The sequence below is a fragment of the Giraffa tippelskirchi genome, chromosome 6 (assembly GCF_054371585.1).
Source record: "Giraffa tippelskirchi isolate mGirTip1 chromosome 6, T2T-mGirTip1v1.2.pri, whole genome shotgun sequence".
NCBI lineage: Eukaryota > Metazoa > Chordata > Mammalia > Artiodactyla > Giraffidae > Giraffa > Giraffa tippelskirchi.
The window spans coordinates 87,656,431-87,669,423 of NC_137280.1; the positions used below are offsets into that span (position 1 = coordinate 87,656,431).

General features: G+C 38.2%; 1 pseudogene across 1 annotated transcript in view; it reads right to left on the minus strand.

Moving 5' to 3' along the window:
- Positions 1–4,331: 4,331 nt before the first annotated feature.
- The window catches only part of LOC145510836 (olfactory receptor 7A40-like), a 28,342-nt pseudogene continuing 19,680 nt past the window's right edge, over positions 4,332–12,993 (minus strand). The window contains exons 3-4 of the transcript XR_014057279.1: positions 7,681–9,700; positions 4,332–4,483 (exon numbers count right to left, since the gene is read on the minus strand). The product of XR_014057279.1 is annotated as an olfactory receptor 7A40-like (transcript). The remainder of the gene's footprint in view (positions 4,484–7,680; positions 9,701–12,993) is intronic.

Sequence of the window (12,993 nt, forward strand, 5' to 3'; positions counted from 1 at the left end):
TGGCTGACACCATTCTCCATCTTATCTGTCTTCTGAATTAGCACAGTACATACGAGAATCAACACCTCTGCATTACAAGCACATGATAGTAGAATTAATTTCTGAAATCCTTCCGGTAAGAGAATATAGCTTTAGGGGATTTTTAACTTTCTGTTTCCTTGCCCAGAACAGGGAATTAAAGCAGTTAAAGAACTGGGAATTAAAGTAGTTCAAGTCCTGAGTTCAATATTTCCTCCTCCAAGTTCTGTGCCCTTAGAATTAACCCACCAACCCTTTACACTTCTTTCACTAAAAAGCTGTAAGGCAGCAAATAGAAACTCAGTACAAGCATTTAGTTGGCAGTCGACAAGAGGTTGCATTCCAAACCTCACCCCCAACTTATTTCTATCAATTATATTTTATTTAAATAAAGCCGTTATTCTTTCTCTCTATGTTGTCTATTTCTGTACTTTGCCTGATTTCTGTTAAATGGCCAAGTTGTGTAGTTTTCTTAGACATTATGTGACCTTCAAAGCCAAAAATACTTACTCTCTCCATTCTTTACAGAAGAAGTAGGCAAATCTTTATCTAGATTACTAGACAAATAATATAAAGAGAAGTACTGAAAGAAAAAGTTGATACAATCAGATACTATTTTTGTTATCAATGGTAAAATTCTGAATGAAAAACAAGTTCAATCTCTTATTAAATCTACAGATTTTAGGAGTCATTACTAATCTGACAGTTAAAATGAAACAGCATCATCTATATAATGAATAGTTTAAATATAGGTTACTCAAAAAATAAATTCCTTAATTAAAAGGATTACTACCAAATTCCTTCATTTCTAAAATTGGGATGAACTTTAGGAAAAAGAAAACATGAAAAGGATAAAAACACATTGGAGATATCTAGATACATTATCAATTCAATTTTAAGGAATCAAATATTAGAAAATACATGAAATGATATTTCAAGATTTGTGAGTTTCAGAAATAAATAGAAACAGTCACAAAATGTCTGAATTTCTGAATCTCAATATGTATTTTTTTAATTTTGTGTTATTCATGAGCACCTCTCCAGTCCCAAGAAAAGTATCTCTGCTGGTCTTTGAAAATGATAGAAGTGACAAGACTTATCAAAACACATTTTATGTCCTTATTTCTCATACTATAGACAAAAGAGTTCAACAAAGGTTTCACCACCATATAGACAACTGAAGCTATTGTACTGACCTTTGTACTTGGGGTGATGGTAGAACACATGTATACCCAGTACTGTACCATAGAACAAAGAAAAAAGTAGAGAGTTGAGACACACAGTTGGAAAATGCCTTATAGTTGCCTCTAACTGATGAAATTCTCAGAATAGAGAAAACAAACTTGGAATAAGAGAAAAGGATACCAGTGAGTGAAATAAAACTTACATGACCAGCTGCAAAATACTGCACTAAATGATTAAAATGTTGTCAGAACAGGCATGTTGAAGTAACTGATTGATTTCACAGAAAAAGTGGGGAATTTCCATGTCAGCACAGGGCAGCTGCAACACAAGAAAGCCATTTAACAGAGTCCAGAAAACTTAGTAACCAGCATGCCAGAAGCAGGAGGCCACAGAGTTGGGGGTTCATGATGATTGTGTAATGCAGTGGGGGACAGATGGCTACAAAACAGTCATAGGCCATTACACTCAGGATAAAGCAGTCAAAAACTGCAAAGAGCATGAAAAAGTATATTTGACAGAGGCAGCCTTCATAGGTGTTAGCTTTGCTCTTTATCTGGTTGTTCCATAGCACCTTTGGGATGGTGGTGGAGATGTAACAGATGCCTGAAAAGGTCAGGTTGGAGAGGAAGAAGTACACAGGCATGTGGAGGTGGGAGTCAGTGACAATGGCCCAGATAGTGCAAAGGTTCCCAACGAAGATGATCAGATATATGGGCAGTTCAGTTCAGTTCAGTCTCTCAGTCGTGTCTGACTCTTTGCGACCCCATGAACCACAGCACACCAGGCCTCCCTGTCCATCACCAACTCCCAGAGTCCACTCAAACTCATGTCTGTTGAGTCGGTGATGCCATCCAACCATATCATCCTCTGTCGTCCCCTTCTCCTCCCACCCTCAATCTTTCCTAACATCAGGGTCTTTTCAAATGAGTCAGCTCTTCGCATCAGGTGGCCAAAGTATTGGAGATTCAGCTTCAACATCAGTCCTTCCAATGAACACCCAAGGGCTGATCTCCTTTAGAATGGACTGGTTGGATCTCCTTGCAGTCCAAAGGACTCTCAAGAGTCTTCTCCAACACCACAGTTTAAAAGCATCAATTCTTCTGCACTCAGCTTTCTTTAGAGTCCAACTCTCACATCCATACATGACTACTGGAAAAACCATAGCCTTGACTAAATGGACCTTTGTTGACAAAGTAATGTCTCTGCTCTTTAATATGCTGTCTAGTTTGGTCATAACTTTCCTTCCAAGGAGTAAGCATCTTTTAATTTCATGGCTGCAATCACCATCTGCAGTGATTTTGGAGCCCAAAAAATAAAGTCAGCCACTGTTTCCACTGTTTCCCAATCTATTTGCCATGAAGTGATGGGACCAGATGCCATGATCTTAGTTTTCTGAATGTTGAGCTTTAAGCCAACTTTTTCACTCTCCTCTTTCACTTTCATCAGGAACAGAACCAAAAGGAGAAGCTGCAGCTCTGCCTCTTTAGAGAATCCAACAGGAACAGAACCAAAAAGAGAAGCTTCAGCTCTGCCTCTTTTGAGAATCAAAGCAGCATAAATTCTGAAACCTGTGTATGGTTTCCTGGTTCCATGTTGCTTATGAGATTTCTAGTGGCTCAGATGGTAAAGAATATACCTGCAATTAGGAGACCCAAGTTCAATCCCTGGGTCAGGAAGATTCCTTGGAAGAGGGAATGGCTACCCACTCCAGTATTCTTGCCTGGAGAATTTCATGGACAGAGGAGCCTGGTGGGGTACAGTCCATGGGATCACAAAGAGTTGGACATGACTGAGCAATCAACCCACATGTTCAGAGGAATGTAATTGGTCCACTTTCTCCTGGGTACAGTCAACTGTGAGTCAATATTGTACCTAATCTCATCATTTCCCCAAATTGTCTTTCTCTCAGAAATTCTTTCTTCACAAAATCAAGAATCTGTTTTGGAATGTCTCTCGATTATCAAACTTTTCTTATCTTGTTTTCCCCATTGATTCATGTAAAAATTCACAAATGAAAAATGGCCCGTTGTGCTACTCCATATTTTCCAGCACCTATGAAGATGCTGTGGCTCACCCAGATATTGTCAGGGAAACATCCATGTCCTCCCATCCAGTTAATTCCTTGAATGGTGGACATAATTGGAAGGTTCTCCTAAAAGAGTGAGGAGATGGAGACATTCATGAAGATTCTGCAAGACAATTGTGTTTTCTCATACCCTGAGTTTGATGAGACAGACTTGAATATACTAAGGAAAAGCATTATGTAACTTTTTGGGACTTCTGAAAGTGAATTCCCATAGGGCCTCATTAAATGCAATATTCTTTGGTCTTTCTTCTCTAATGAATGTGATTCTTAATTGCTAAGGCATTAAGAGAAAGCAAATGCTTGTGTCAGGTTTTCCCCTTTAGGGTGTACATGGGAGCTTGGGTCATGTCTCCTATCTCACTGGACTTCTCAGAGTAGTTTCCAAGATGCAAGATATCATTAAAAGCTGATTTATGTGGTTATGGCATGCAATTTCTTCTTCCAAGAATTGAAGGACAGAGTTTAACACTTGAGCTGATGCTCTAGGAGTCTGACCCAAACATGTAAGAACATTCCTTGATCTCACCTGATCCAGGAGAAAGTTACTGTATATATTTACCATGAAGGCCCTTTCAACTAACTGATTGTGCACACCAATAAAAAGGAAAACCGTCACCACTGAGTAGGACAATGGAGTAACAATCATTGGATGCTTGCCATGGGAAGTCTCATGGGGTCACCACAGGTAAGTCTGATAATTTCAGGAAGTGGAGAGCAAGTGAACGTTAGCAATCTACTATGCATAGAGTCATCTATGAGGCTCAAAGTTAGTTGTGTGCTGTACTATATATGTCATATGACATTCAAGTGATTATAGTACTACTTTAATATTGATAACATGAAAGTCTAAGTCAATGACAAGGGCCAAGTTTGAAGTCAAGCAAAGGTGTTCATTTGGTGGAATACTGCCAACAAACCCCCCAAATCACTATGCTGTTTTTCTACACTATGCTACACTATGAGGGAAAATATGTGATCAGTGTGAAAACATATCACAGAGGGATGGAATTCAGTTGGGGATAATAAAACAGGAGGAAAAGTCTTTCTAAGGAGGGGCTATTTAGGATTGACTAGAGAACAAAAGTGGTAATATAGGGTGATAACTAGTTGAAAGGGAAGAGGGAAGATGTACACATTGGGAAGAAGCTCTGCTGGATCCTTTTTCTGTTTCTTCTCCTATTTTCTTCAGTACAGCTAAAAAAGACAAGGTAGAAACTTGTCAGTCTGACATGCTTGATTACAAAATTCCCTTGAAGCAAAAGGGGAGAATCCAAAATGTTTGGATAAAGATAAGTGACTCTGATTAGTCTATAGTATTCAATGCCATTCCATAACCCAGTCTGAGATTCACAGGTGGCTCAGTGGTAAAGAATCTATCTGCTAAAAATAAATAAATACAATAAAAAAAATAAAAAAAGAATCTATCTTCCAATGCTGGAGACACAGGTTTGATCCGTGGGTTGGGAAGATCCCCTGGAGAAGGAAATGGCAACCCATTCTAGTGTTCTAGAATACTAGAATACTAGAATACTCTAATCCCCAATGTGACATGTCTGTATTTGGAAACAGAGCTTCTAGGAGGTGATGCAGGTGTTGGAGAAATTAAAATAGAGGTTAATTTGTTCAGGCTTCAGAGGCAGGATAGCAGGCCTCTAACCTTCCTTTTGATCTTCCTGGACTCTGACAGATTCTATGCCTACCACAAGCACAGCTAATCTCGCAGCCCTTTAGACAAGAAATAGAGTGGATCATGGAATTTTTGAGCCCCTGGAGGTCTGATCAACCACTCAGCATTTCAGTCAGTTCATTCGTTCAGTCGTGTCCGACTCTTTGCGACCCCATGGACTGCAGCACACCAGACCTCCCTGCCCATCACCAGCTCCCGGAGCTTACGCAGACTTGTGTCTATCGAGTTGGTGATGCCATCCATCTCATCCTCTGTCATTCCCTTCTCCTCCTGCCTCCAATCTTTCCCAGCATTAGGATCTTTTCAAATAAGGTGGCCAAAATATTGAAGTTTCAGCTTCAGCATCAGTCCTTCCAATGAATGTTCAGGACTGAACTTCCCTTAGGGTTGACTGGTTGGATCTCCTTGCAGTCCAAGGGACTCTCAAGAGTCTTCTCCAACACCACAGTTCAAAAGCATCAATTCTTCGGCTCTCAGCTTTCTTTATAGTCCAACTCTCACATCCATACATGACAATTGGAAAAACCACAGCTTTAACTAGACAGACATTTGTTAGCAAAATAATGTCTCTGCTTTTTAATATGCTGTCTAGGTTTGTCATATCTTTTCTTCCAAGGAGTTTAATGAAATCCTATGACTCATAAGATAAAACAACATTGCAAAGTGTTTGAATTAAAACCAGGGCTCCCTTTTGTGCACAAACCAATTATGGTATCAGTTTGCAACCCAGAATTAAAAACAGGAACCCCCAAAATTGCAATTTTAAGTCTCACTCATGGAGTGGCCACACCGCCCAGGACCCTTTCCCAACTGGGACTCCAAGTTGATTTTTTTGAGGGAATTCCCAGTGCTGTTTAATTCTAATTGTTGATTGGCCAAATTTGGTGATATATGTGCTGTTATTTCTCTCTATTGTTTCTATGTCTTTTCTTTTAATGACTGCACATTGAAGTCAAATAATCTTATTTAAAAATTGAAGTTGTTTATTTGTGTGTAATGAGTGGTTTCTTTTGTTAACAAATCCTTTGAACCTAAAAAAAAAATGTAAAACCTCTGGTAAAACAACCATGGTGTCAATAATTTAATAGGATTGGCAGCCTTATAAGAAGAGAGAGAGTTTTCTCTCTCTCTCTCCCTCTCTCTCTCTGTGTCTCTATACTCATGAAAAGGCTATTTGAAGATGCAGCAAGAAAGCAACCATATGCAAGCCAGGAAGAGGGCTCTCATCAGAATCCAACCATTTTGGCACCTCATCTCAGACTTTCATCCTCCAGAAATGTGAGAAATTAATTCTGTTGTTTAAGCTGTCCAGTCTCTTGTGTTTGTTACAGCATCCCAAGCTGACTAATGCAATGTGTAGCAACCACTTGATGAATGACTGAGCAATGTCCCTTAGACAAATTCCCAAAGTGTTCTTCAATTTCTCAGCAATGTATATTTCCATATTAGTCCCTGTCCTTGGATGAGGAGGTCATTATCGTGTAAGGCAGTAAAGTCCTGTGTGTCCTGGTTCTGGTTCTGACTCCTGGGAGAAGCTTTCTTTCTTTTCTCAGAGTTCCACTTCAGGAAGTATTGTCTCCTATGGTAGAATGTCATCTATGTAAATAATCTCTCCCCTGCCAGTTAGTGGGTCTGAAGGCACAGGTACAGAGTTGGTTTTACATAGGGTCCAAGTTTAGGCTTCCTTCAGGCTTTAAGCCAATTCTTTAAGGATGTGATTTCTTCTATCATGTGCTACTGAAATAGGTAACAAGAGGAAACAAATCTACTCTAGTGAAAATGATTTAAGCCTGGCCGCTGCTCAGAGAAGACCTTTCAGGATACCTGTTGTTTTCAATTGTCACCCTTGAAACAAAGTCTTTCAAAAATATTTTTAAAGCAATGTCTTGACAAATATGTTCATAAACAATGTACAATGTTTCCATCGCCTCTGAAAAGTCCCTCATGGTTTTGTAGTTAGTATGTCCTAAGCCCCCACTTTGGCACAGGCACCACTGATCTGATTCCAATCACCTTAACATTGATTTTGATTATTGTACACCTTCATAGAAATTGCTTCTCTTATGGGAAGTTTCTGGCATTATTCATTCAAAATAGATTTTTTGAATCCATTTATTATTTTTTTAAGGTTTTTACTTTTTTTTGCATTTTATTTTTTTAAATTAGTTTATTTATCTATTTTTTAACTTTACAATATTGTATTTGTTTGGACATACATTGACATGAATCCACCATGGGTGTACATGATTTCCCCTTCCAGAACTCCCCTCCCACCTCCCTCCCCATCTCATCCCTCTGGGTCATCCCGGTGCACCAGCCCCCAGCACCCTGTATCATGCATCGAACCTGGACTGGCGATTCGTTTCACATATGATAATTTACATGCTTCAATGCCATTCTCCCATATCCTCCCGCCCTCGCCCTCTCCCATAGAGTCCATAATACTGTTCTATTTATCTGTCTCTTTTGATGTCTCGCAGGGTTATCTTTACCCATTAACTAAATACCATATATATGTAAATTGCTGTTTGTATCTATAGTTGGTTTATTTTTGTTGCTTAGTAGAGTTCATCATTTGAATATACAATTTTTTTATAATTATGTATCAATGGCTATTTCAGTTTTTCTTCCATTTTGTCTATTATGAATAAACTTGATATAAACATTTGTGACCAAGTCTTCGTGTGGACATATTTTCATTTACCTTAAATGAAAACCTAGGAGCAGAATTGCCGAGTCCTACATGTAAATATGTGTCCTTCCCAGGCAGTGCAGCAATAAAGAATTCACCTGCCAATGCAGGAGATGCAAGAGATGTGGGTTCAATCCCGGGGTCAAGAAGATTCCCTGGACAGAAAAATGGCAATCAACTCCAGTATTCTTGCCTGGAAAATTCCATGGAGAGAGGAGCCTGGATGACTAAAGTCCATTGGGTTGCAAAGAGTTAGGCATGACTGAATGACTAAGCAGGCACACATACCCTATAAATATGTATACTTTTACAAGAAATAACCAATTTTTTTCAAAGGTTTTGTTCATTTTGTCATCTTATGTAAATATATAAAAATTATACTAGTTTTCCACACCTCTGTATTATTTATCCATATTTTTGTGTAACAAATTCTCCCACAAGACTTAGAAAATGTACACACATCAATTATCTTAGTTTCTGTGAGTCAAGAATCTGGACATGACTTAACTGGGTTCTCTGAGCCCTGGTCTATCACAAGGCTGCAATCTACCTGTCATTCATTCTAGGAAAGTAGATGCAGATTATTGTAAACTTCATCAGATGGTGACTCCAATTGTTTCTCTTATTGTGGATGTGATATAGTCACAAATTGGATTAACTGAAACCCTGGCCATTAGTATACAGACTCTGATATGTCAAATGACTTGTCAACAGAAAATCATATGGAGTACAGTTACTTCACCTGGTAGAGAAAGAATTACACAATTTCTTCAGAAATCCTGTACTATTTTAAGCACTACACTTCCTGTATTACATATTATACTTCTGAAAACTTATGCAGTAGGTTCTATTTCCCACACTAACCCTAGAGAATATATTAAGAGATCAAAATTTTAAAGAAAATACAGGAAGAAACCATTGCTTATAATATATGAAAAATGAAAGAAACTGAACTCTGTAAATAACTTAAATTTCAGATTGTCTTTCTGGTCACTGATAATATTAATCACGATTTAGATCTTTTAGAGTTTTGAGAACTGTTACTCATGAAAAATCTCTATCTTCAGACAAATACTTCCCTTATGTCGAGAATGTTTCTCTGCTGAAGAGTGTTTTAAGGGCTTGCTATATGTCTCTGTTTATAAGACTGTAGATAAAAGGGTTCGGCATGGGTGTGACCACAGTATACATCACTGAGGCTATTGCAGTTGCCCTGGAGTTTTGTGTGCTAGCAGAGCTAACAAACACCCCATGGCTTGTACCATAGAACAAGGAGACAGTTGAGAGGTGAGACACACAAGTGGAAAATGCTTTATACTTGCCTCTCGTGGATGAAATTTTCAAAATGGAGGATACAATCTTAGAGTAAGAGAAAAGGATACCAGTGAGTGAAACAATAACGAGAAGTCCACTTGCAAAATACATCATCAGGTCATTAAGTAAAGTGTCAGAACAAGCAAGCTGAACCACCTCATAAAGTTCACGCAAAAAATGGTGAATTTCCAATTTTTTGCAAATAGAGAGTCAAAAAATCATTAAGCCATGTAACAGAGAGTCAAGAACACTCACTAACCAGAATGTCAGAAGCAGGAGGTCACAAAACTTAAGGTTCATGATGATCATGTACTGCAATGGGTGACAGATGGCTACAAACTGGTCATAAGCCATCACAGTCAAGAGGATGTCTTCTAATATCCCAAAAAGCATGAAAAAATACATCTGTACGATGCAGCCTTCATAGGTGATAACTTGATTCTGAGTCTGGATGTTCCACAGCATCTTTGGGATGGTGGTAGAGGTGAAACAGATATCTGGAAAAGATAGGTTGAAGAGAAAGAAGTACATGGGTGTGTGGAGGTGGGAGTCAGTGATAATGGCCAGGATGATGAGAAGGTTCCCAATGAAGGTGACCAGGTACATGAACAGGAAGAACCAAAAGAGGAGAGGCTGCAACAATACCTCTTCTGAGAGTCCCAGTAGGATAAACTCTGAAATATGGGTTTGATTTCCTTGTTTCAGGCAGCCAGTGAAACTGCATAAATAGAAACAGGAACAGTGCAAATTTAGCTAAAAGAAGCCATCAAGAAATTAACAGAGAAGGAAGCAAGATGTTTTTCAGTAGGTGAATGGATAAGTAAACTTAGGCACATTCAAACAATGCACTATGGTGTCACTGAGTCCTCCTGCATCTGAAGCAGAGTTGACAGGGCCAGCAGATAGGGCCAGCAGATAGGGCCTATCTTCTATAGGATAACTCTATTAGTTTGCTTTCCCCTGAGAATTCTGGCTTTTAGTTCAAGTATCCTAATGGGGTAGCTGTGTCTACTGGGATCTCAACAATGAGCCAGAGATGAAGCAAGTCTTCTTCTATGTGCATGAAAAGAGAGAGAAAATACAGAGAAGGAGAGAGAAATGAAATAGACAAAAAGGGAGGAAAAGAAACAAAAGACTGTATTCCACTGAAAGAAGTGATGGGGAATCACCTTCTTTGGGTGATAGCAGTATTATACATCTATCTTATAGCTCCCTGAATGTCTCCAATAATAATAATATGAATATCCAACTAGATAAATATTTTCAGTCTTTATGACCGAAAATGATTCATAGCCTCACACAACCATTTATCCTCACATTACTATTTATCTGTTTAAATAAAGATCAATAAATAATTTTAAATACATATAGTAAAACTGATAGAAATAAAACAAAACATTTTAAAGCTTTTTTTTCAAAACCCAGTGACCTGGGAAAATGTTTTGATAAGTGAAACAGTTATTTTTTAAATATTGCTGAAATGATAGTGAATTCTAGCAAAAACTTCAGAAAGAAATTATTTCCATTCCCCATAATATTTCCAGAAAGTAGAAGCAGTTAAAATACTTCTTAACTCATTCTGTAAAGCCAGCCTTAACTAACAGAAAACTAGTTAAGCATATTACAGGAAAAGAAAACTACAGAACAATATAACTCACAAATATAGGTACAGAAGTCCTCAACAAAATATTAGCAAATCAAAACAAGTAATAGAGAGAATTTTACACCAAGACCAAGAAGAATTTATTCCAGGTATGCAGGATACGTTCAAAATTTGAAAATAAATGTAATCTATTCCTTCCTTCAGTTAACAATTCAGTTAATTTTAAATTTTGTTAATAATCTCATGTTAACTTTTAAAATACTAAAAAGGAAAAAAAGAAAATCAATGTAATCAACCATGTCAAGAAGCTAATGAAGAAAAATCATATCAGTTGATGAAGAAAGAGCAGTTGACAAAATCCAACACACGTTCATTAAAAAAAAATTCAGTAGATTGAGAATAGGAACTTCATCAGTTTGGTAGAGAACATGTGACACAAAACCAATAACTAAGATCCTACTTGATGGTGAGAAAATGTCACAAAGACCATTCACAAAATTATCTCAAAATATATCATATACTTAAAACAAAAATCTTAAGTCTACTAGAAGAAATCACTGAGGGAAATCTAGAGTGTCTTAGGTTTGACAAGGAGCTTTTAGATACAGCACAAAAATAACAATTCATGAAAAAATGGGTTGTATTTCATTAAAATAAAAAACCTTCTGCTTTACAAAGGCATTGTTAAGAGAAACAATAGACAAACCACAGTTTGAAAAGTACATGAAAAACATGTATCTAATAAAGGACTTTTATCCCCCAATACATAGAACTCTTAAATTCAACAAAGAATCAAATAACTCAATTTAAAAATGGGCTAAAGGTCTGAAGGGCTTCCCAGGTGGCACTAGTGGTAAAGAACCCTCCTGCCAACACAGGAGACAGATGAGGGTTTGATCCCTGGGTCAGGAAGATCCCCTGGAGGAGGGCATGGCAAGCCTATTCTTGCCTGCAGAATCCCTTGGACAAAGGAGCCTGACAAGCTACAGTCCACGGGGTTGCAAAGAGTCAGACACGACTGAAGTGACTTCGCACCCATGAACGCAAAGACATCTCACCAGAAAAGAAACACTGATGGCAAGAAAGCTTCTGGAAAAATGCACAGCATCATTTATCATTTAGATAATTAGAATATACAGGAATGAGATACCAATATATACCAATTAGAATGGCTCAAAACAAAACAAAACAAAACAAAAAACTTGACATACAAATTGCTGACAAGTAGTTGGAGCAATACAAACTCTCATTCATTGCTAGTAGGATTAAAAAATAGCATAGCCATTTAGGAGGACAGTTTTGTAGATTCTTCTGAAGCTAAGTATAATCCTACCATACAATCCAGCAGTAGTACTACTAGGTATGTGGGTGCCTATGTAGTTATTCAGTCATGTTCAACTCTTTGCAACCCCATGGACTATAGCCCAGCAGGTTCCTCTCTCCATGGAATTTTTCAGTCAAGAATAATGGCGTGGGTTACCATTTTCTCCTCCAAGGTATCTTCCCAACCCAGGGATCAAAACCACGTCTCCTGCAGCTCCTGCATTGGCAGGCAAATTCTTTACTACTCTGCCACCTGGGAAGCACTACTACGTTATATACCCAAGTAATCCAAAACTTATGTCCACACAAAATCTTCATTCATGAAAGCAGCTTTATTCATGGTCTCTAAAATTGAAAACCACCAACATGCCCTTCAATTAAGTAAATGCATAAACACACTGTGGTATGCCTGTACAATGTAATATTTCTGTTACAAAAAGAAATTAACAGTCCCCAAAAATACATGAAAAAATCTTAAAAGCTTGTTTTTTAATGAAAGAAGCCAGACAGAAAGTTTAAGTTTCTGTGACTCCAAGGAAGAAAGGGTTGAAAAGGTAGAAGAAAGGGATTTTCCAGAGCAGTGAAACTATTCCATAAGATACTGTAATTGTGAACATGTGACATTATGTATTTGCTAAAATGCATTAAACTTTACAGCATAAAGGGTATAAACCTCAATGTATGCAAATAAAGACATCAGTTAGAAGGTTCAGCAAATTCCAGGATGGAATGTAGACTGTGGGCAAAAATATCTGCTGCTGCTGCTGCTAAGTCGCTTCAATTGTGTCCGACTCTGTGCGACCCCATAGATGGCAGCCCACCAGGCTCCCCCTTCCCTGGGATTCTCCAGGCAAGAACACTGGAGTGGGTTGCCATTTCCTTCTCCAATGCACGAAAGTGAAAAGTGAAAGTGAAGTCGCTCAGTCATGTCTGACTCTTCGCGACCCCATGGACTGCAGCCTACCAGGCTCCTCCGTCCATGGGATTTTCCAAGCAAGAGTACTGGAGTGGGGTGCCATTGCCTTCTCCGGCAAAAATATCTAACTGTATTCAAATGAGTGGAACACCTTCACTGAAGGAAGAGG